This window comes from Eumetopias jubatus, unplaced genomic scaffold (assembly GCF_037043125.1).
Source record: "Eumetopias jubatus isolate StellerSeaLion01/CBP00866 unplaced genomic scaffold, mEumJub1_p1.0 scaffold_9, whole genome shotgun sequence".
In the NCBI taxonomy this organism is placed as follows: domain Eukaryota; kingdom Metazoa; phylum Chordata; class Mammalia; order Carnivora; family Otariidae; genus Eumetopias; species Eumetopias jubatus.
Genome location: NW_028274815.1, coordinates 15,554,889 through 15,562,213, shown reverse-complemented (window position 1 = coordinate 15,562,213; position 7,325 = coordinate 15,554,889). Strand labels below are relative to the sequence as shown.

The 7,325-nt window shown below is 44.7% G+C and overlaps 1 pseudogene; it reads right to left on the bottom strand.

The window, feature by feature from the left end:
* Positions 1–6,334: 6,334 nt before the first annotated feature.
* Positions 6,335–7,105, bottom strand: LOC114205946 (chromatin target of PRMT1 protein pseudogene; annotated as a pseudogene).
* Between the last annotated feature and the right edge of the window lie 220 nt (positions 7,106–7,325).

Genomic DNA, 7,325 nt, shown 5'->3' with positions numbered 1-7,325 from the left:
TGGTGGCCTGCTCCTTAGGTCCTGGGACAGGAGACGACCCAGTCACCAAGGGTCTTCCTGTGGCAGGGAGGCAGAGGACTTGGGTCTGGCTGCTCCAGTGCTGGCCCGGGCTCTTCTCTTTCTTGTGCTGAATTCTTGGGGAAGTGGTTGAAATCAGAAGCAAAATGCCACATTGCACGCCCACTGAAGTCTGGGCTCGAGGGAAAGGAAAATGATTGCCAGAGTGTTAGCTGTTCCTAATCCACTCCTGGACCTTAAGCTGTCTTGAACAGAGTTGCCAAACAGCTTGGTAGAGACTGGCCTTTGGGTGGGTGTGTGCAGGGAAGGGGAGGGGAGGGAGGGGAGCATTGGCTCTTCGTCTCAGTTACTTGTTAGAAGCGGCTCCCTTCCCAAGAGGCTGGTATTGCTGGTCTGCAGCAGGGTGAGTTTATGACTTTGTGGGAAAACTTGCTGTCTGATATGCTGATTTGACTGGAGAGGCAAGCATAGGGTTGTTTAAATTGACTTGGAGCTTTTAATCTTCCACTTGTTATTTTCATTGGAAATTTCTTGGTAAGATCAAAATCTCCTGCAGAAGTCTTGGAAAAGAATTATATCATGAAAGAATGAACCTCTTTTTCTGTGGATTTCTGGATGTGGTTCGGGTTTTCACATGGAAGAGTCTGTGATGGGATGATGATAATTTGGATGTCAGGCAGTGATCAAGCACCATGGAAAGAGCAACATCCTGGGCTCAGGAGACTGGGGTTTGAATCCCAGTTCTAATTCATTAGTGCTACCTTGTATGAGGGCCCTCATTGCTCCAGGCCTTGCTCACCCCGGGCAAGATGAGGTGTTGATTCTTGGACTCAGATTTTCCAGCAGAGCAGAATGAGGTCTGGAGAACTGACAATATTTATGCAAGGTCTCAGAGTGAGGAGATATCAGAGCTATGAGCATTGCATTCTATAATGAAAGAACTTAGTCCCATTGAGGCATGCACGTGTGCTCTGCTGTGGAGCAGGTCACCCTGGTTTCCCTTCTTGTGTGGGTGCTGATGAGAGCCCAGGTGATAGCTGAATAAGACAGCAGTGGCCTTCTGGCTTTTCTGCTGGGTACTGATTTCACAGGGTGAGGTCAGGAGAAGGCACGGGGCAGAGAAGAGGAGATGGTAAGGGAGGGTCTTCTTCTGCCCTTGAAGAGTGAGTGAAGAGCTGGTTCCTAGAATGTGTCTGCATGCTTCTTTCATTCACTTTTGAAACACAAAGAGCTCTGTTTGTGACCCTGGCAGGACAGCAAGTCTTTTTATGATGACCCCAGTGATCTAGGTTGATCTATGACTTGTTGCCTTGAAAAGCACAAACCCAAAGTCAGACTCGGTACGTTCTCACTGATACCGTGGCCTCCAGCCAAGGAAGGGCTGGAAAGATGGCATGGACCACTCCGTAGACACCCACTGGGGCATGTGGGTGAGGAGGGCCAAGGCCCCACCCCTCTCAGTAGTTGCTGTGTTCTCAGAGGTTCTCTGTGGGAAAGGAAAGGAACAGAAATTGGTGCAGTTAAGGCAAAATTGAACATAAGAATCTGTTACTTCATGTGAAGAAAGAACAGAGTCTTCAGAAGCCGAGTCTTCAGAAGTAAAATTTGCATAGTGCTCGACTCTTTTCTATTTTAATTTTAGCTTTTAAGTAATACATGCATGGAGTTTATTCACAAAAATAACAAATATTTATAAAAGAGTAGGTACCACTTTGTTTTAATTTACAAGTGTAAATTAAAGAGCTAAAATCCAACCCGAGGTCTGGGCTTTGAAGCACCATACCCTACTGCTTCTCTGAAAAGCAGAAGTCAAATAACATTATAAATCTTCTAATACAAAACAGCAGTGCCTTGCTCTAACCTTCCCCACCCCTGACTTTTCTCCTTCAGAAACAGCCACATGTATTCCTTGCTGTTGTTCCCTCTGGAATGTTCTTCCATATCTCTCAGGATCAGGTTTATGCTGACTTTTTCTCAGTGTTTCCATGTTAGATATTATCTATTGACTTTGTTCTATGAAAGGTGAGGATTTCGCTCTGTCTATGCCGCCCTTCTGCCCCGGCCCTGAGCACAGGTACATCTCCTCTCCCCATTCCGCCTTTATATTCAAGCCACCATTTTTAGTCAAACTAATATTCAGTATTTGATGGTATATAACTACAGAAATGTTAATAAAAGATGAGCTATACAATATATGATTATTCACTATGTTTCTCTACAACTATCTGTAGTCAGTAATTCCTTCTTTTGTTTCATATTGTTATCTGCATAACTAATTCTTCCAACGGGGCTATCGAGCACTTCTCAATATGAACAATATGAACAAATACTTCTGGTGACCTTTCAGACTTTGTTTTTTCTTAGAGTTATTCCTTCTAGCACCGTCTGTCCCATCCTTCTCTTGCCAGTCAGGATTGTTGATGCTCTAGGGCTGATGCATCGCTGGTATCCTAGGATTTGTCTTGATCATCATCCTGGGAATTTCCTTCATCTGCCTCCTAAGCTGGATACCCAGTTTCCTGGACCTCATATCTTCGTCTTTCTTAGGTTATATCTTTATATTGGGGGGAATCTCATCTTCCAGTAGCATCCCAAGGAAAAAAATACAAGGCAAAAAAATGTTGTAAGACCTGGCATGTCTGAGAATATTTTTATTCTACTCTCATGTTTGATCATAGTTTAAGTATAGATTTCTAGATTGGATATAATTTCCTGTTAGAATTTTAAGGCATTTCTCTACTTTCAGCTGGCTCCCAAAGCTACTTTTTGAAAAGTATGAGGCAGTACTTTATTCCTTATTCTTTGTGTGGGAAAAATTCTTGGTATGATTTTTCTCTCTGGAAAGCTTTAGGGCTTTTCTTTATCCCAAATATTATGATGATATGCCTTGATGAATCTTCTTTTTAATTCAACATGCTGGGCAGGCAATAGTCCCTTTTGATCTGGAAAGCCATATCTCTTGGCTCAAGAATATCGTGTGTATGTGTGGTTTTTATTTTATACAGTATGTGTTTTTACAGTTTCTTTCTCTGACCCTTCCTTCTGGTTAGCTCATCAGTCAAATGTCAGTCTTCATGAGTTTATCTTTAATTTTCTAGATTATTGCTTTCCTTTTCCATCCATTTTTGTGTTATACTTTCCAGATTTCCTTAAATTTAATCATCTATATATTCTATTGAATTTTAAATGCTAATTTAAAGTGCTATAAGATTTTGAGTTTCTGAGTTCTTTTTTTTAAACTAGTACTTACTCTTTTCTGCCTAGATTTAATATCTTTTCTTAAATCTGAGAATATTCATTCTTTTAAAAAAATGTTTCCTGATTCCTCAATTGCTTCTGCTGCTTCTAACTCCCCCCTCCCCCCCCTTTTTTTTGGTTTAGATTCCTATTAGAAACTTAATGCAAATGTCTTAGTGCAAGCAAATGGCACAGAGATTTTGTTTTTTAATTCCAGTATAGTTAACATACAGTTAGAAATTCTTTTTCAAGTAGAGTCCCAAAAAGCTGGTCTGAACCTGTGTATATATGTTTGGTAGCTGTGATTAGGGTGGGGAGAGGGGTGCTCATTAATCCTTGGACTTTGCTTTGGGATTATTGGGTGAGGACCTGGCTGTTTCATTGGGTCCATGGGACCAGTAGGTTTTTTTTTCCCTTGGGACTGGTCAACTTCCCCCGAGAAGATTCTCCAGCCCTCTGCCTGGGGAGGACAAGTCTGGCTCCCGGGCAGGGAAAGATGGTGGGTTTCACCATTTCAGTGTAGATGTTTACTTACACTCTTATCTTTCTATTTTGGTGCCTCACCCTTGCCTTTAACTGGACCTGGGGACCTCAAGTCCAACCTGTTTTGTGCCTGGTGGGAAGAAAGGTGATTGTTTGGTTCCGTGGGCTGGAGGAGGGTTCCGAGGTTTAACAACCAATCCTCCCGTTTTCAGGTTCAACCCACACCTTGGCCTTTGGAGCTACTTGACACCCTCCTATCTCTGTGCCTTTCCAGAGTTGTACTGGTTGAATTAGTTGGCATCCTTTGGCTCCACAGACCCTTGACTGGCCATCAGACTTCAGTTACCACTGTTTATCTGCTTCCTATTTCCTAAATTTTGTTGATTATCTCTTGTTTGCTGCAATCCCCTCTTTCACTTTGTCATTTGGGGTTCCTATCTTTTGTGATATTGGAGGAGGGAGCAAAGATAAATACCTACTTGACTTTCAGCAAACCTCTTCATCCACATGCTGCTGATTTTCTGCATCTCAAATGGCTGAAAATACCAGCTCCATATCGCTTGCAGGGTCATTTCTATGGTTCACCAATGGGTCTCATGTGCACATACATTAGAAAACAATTCCTGGGCTTTAGGGGATAAAAAAGATGCATAGGACCCACCTTCTGCCTTCAGCGGAGAAACAATGGACCACTCCCGCAGAGCAGAAGATATACCATGTGGGCAGGAAAGGGGAATTTCTGGGCTGGGAGGTGAGAAGTGTTCCAAGGTAGGTAAATTTTGAGTTGTGCCCTGAAGTTAGGGCAAGGGTCTGTAGGTGAAGAAATGGATAGAACATTGCAAGTGGTAGGAGGATTCAATAAATTCTTGGGAGAGAATTCACAAAGCAGCAGGCAAGAAGGAGGGGAGAGCTCTCGTGAGCCTGCTTGGGAAGATGAGACAAGAGAAAACACCAGAAACAGATGGTAAGGAAGCTCTCTTGCCAGAAGGAGACGTGTACCCGGAAATCTAGAGGCAGGTCTCCTTCAGTTTTGTAAGGAGCTGAAGGGGTACTTACATTTTCTCCTGGCTTCAACCCCAGAGGTTGGGAGATGCCAGTAATGTTCATCCAAAGGCTGGAACCAAGAGGAAGCAGCTATCTGAGCTGCTGTAATTTCCCACTGGGCTTTGTGGATGGACCGAGGTGGGTACATTGTCATGGGGAACATCCCAGGAAAGGAAGTAAGTACACGTGTCAGGAGGGCCAATGTGTGGTTGTGAATGTCTACTGAGGGTTAGCAGAGAGGCCCCTTGAGGGCCCTTGACAGATGGGCTAAGGGGAGCCTAGTGAACTGAAGGAAGATCAGTGGGCAGTGTAAGGTTGGTCGGGAAGGAGAAGGCGTTCTTCTGGGCCCTCACCGACATGTGGGTATGGTGGTGGTTTGGCCATATATATCTTAGGAGGTTTATTATTTTTCTTCTTCTTATACTGTGGCTATGAACAAGTTGCTTTCTTTGCAGAGGTTTGGTGAAAATCAAGGAGCAAACTTCTGGTTGTACATGGTAAATCAGATAACTGATCCCTCCCCAAACTCAGCCTGAAACCCTAGCACTCAGCTGCTCAACTCTCCGATTTCACCACATCAGTGTCCAGAGTCCTGCTTAGAATCATAAGAGTCAATATTCTGCATACTTTGGCAGAGGGTGTAATTAATACTTGTATTAGTGGCAAAAGGAGAGAGAAATGAGTGTTCTTTTCTTGTTAAAGGCAACCCAAGAATGTTTGTGAGGTAGAGCAGGCTTGGTGAAGAGAGTCGTTTGTTGAATGTCTAATTTTCCAGGATGTCCAGATTCTTCTGGATTTCCAAATAACTGCTTGTAGTGGCTGGCACTGATGCCCCACGTTTTTGAAGCGTGGAGGTGATGTCAGCTCTGTTGTTTGCAATCACAAACCTCTCTACACCATAGTTCATATAGCAAGAGCTCAGTCTAAAAAGGATGACAATCTGAATACTTAATTATATAACCATGGTTTTAAAATTATGATTTAAAGGAGTGGAAAGTTGCCCAGACAAGTGAAAAAAAGTCACAATAAATAAATGCAGTATTGGATTCTACTACAAAGTATAAAATAAATTTCTAGGTTTATAAATTAATGATTGAACAAAACAAATGGGGGAGAGGAGACACATATCCCATGTAGAATTCCAAATAATTTATGTAGACAGTCTGCCCTCAAGGAAGTGTGAATAGTGACTTCCTTTCAAAGAGTACAGTATGGAAAGAGGGGAAAAGATAACTTTACAGTAGAGAAACCTGACAAACACAACTTTAGCCAGGTGATCTGGGCTAATGTTCTGAGTGGCTCCAGGAAGCTACTTCTACCATAAATAAATAATTAAAAAAAAAAAAAAAGAATGGGGGCGCCTGTGTGGCTCAGTTGGTTAAGCGTCTGCCTTCGGCTCTGGTCATGATTCCAGGGTCCTGGGATCGAGCCCTGCATCAGGCTCCCTGCTCTGCGGGAAGCCTGCTTCTCCCTCCCCTATCAATCAGGTTTCTTCTCCATCTGTTATCTCAAGGTCATTTACAGATGTGATGACTTTTGAATAAGAGTCTCTCACAGGAGGGTGGGCAGGTTTCAATCATTGGTTTCTGGATCTGTCTGTGCCATGTAGGCATCCAACTCGGCATCCAGGTGTCCTTTTGTTTTCGACATGTATGCATCCAACTGGTTGTCCAGCTGCTCCTTGCTCAGTGCAGGGCGAGTGAGGGCACCTCTCCCTTGTCCACGGCCTCGGCCTCGGCCTCCAAAGCCCCCTCTTCCCTGACCTATCATACCCTGACCTCTACCACCGATTCTGCCACGACCCATAGCTCCACGCCCTAGGCCCCCTCTCCCAGCACCTCCACGACCTCGAACACCACCTCTTCTTAAGCCCATTCGGGGAGCTATGGCTCGTCCACCTCGGAGCAGGTTTTGACCTCGGAGGGACATCCCGCCCCTAAGCAGTGTTCTGGTGGCACGTCCCCTACGTAGTCCTCCTCGGGGTAAGCCTCTCTGGATTATGGGCAGGACTCGTCGTCCTCTGATTGCTCCCCTGGCCAGGGTCCCTATGGGTCCCTAACCGTGCCTGGATGTTACTCTTACCCAGGCGCTGCTTTAAGCTCTTCTGCTTAAGTTTTAATGCTGCCTGGACAGAGGGTCTATTCTCCATCTGCTGGGCCCCTCCTCTGTTTCTGGCACTGGCTAGCTGCTGTTGTTGCTGCATCGAAGCCCGAATATTCACTGGCATCGGCTGTTTGTTCTTCAGCATATTAGTAAAGCAATAATTTAGAGACATCTTGGTGGTGCTTTTTAGCACAGCCTTCGGCGCTGACTGTGCAGCCATCTTCAAATCCCGAGAATCGAAGGAAACGGACGCTAGTGCACCTCCCGGGGCTGCCACCACCGCTGCGGCGCGCGGGCCGGGGCCAGGCAGAACCTGAGTTGACTTGGTGGGCGGTTGGTTAGAGGTGTAAGCGGTAGGCTGCTAGGTTCCCCTGCTTGTGTTCCTTGTCTCACTGTCTCACCCTCTCTTTCTGTCAAATAAATAAATAAATAAAATCTTT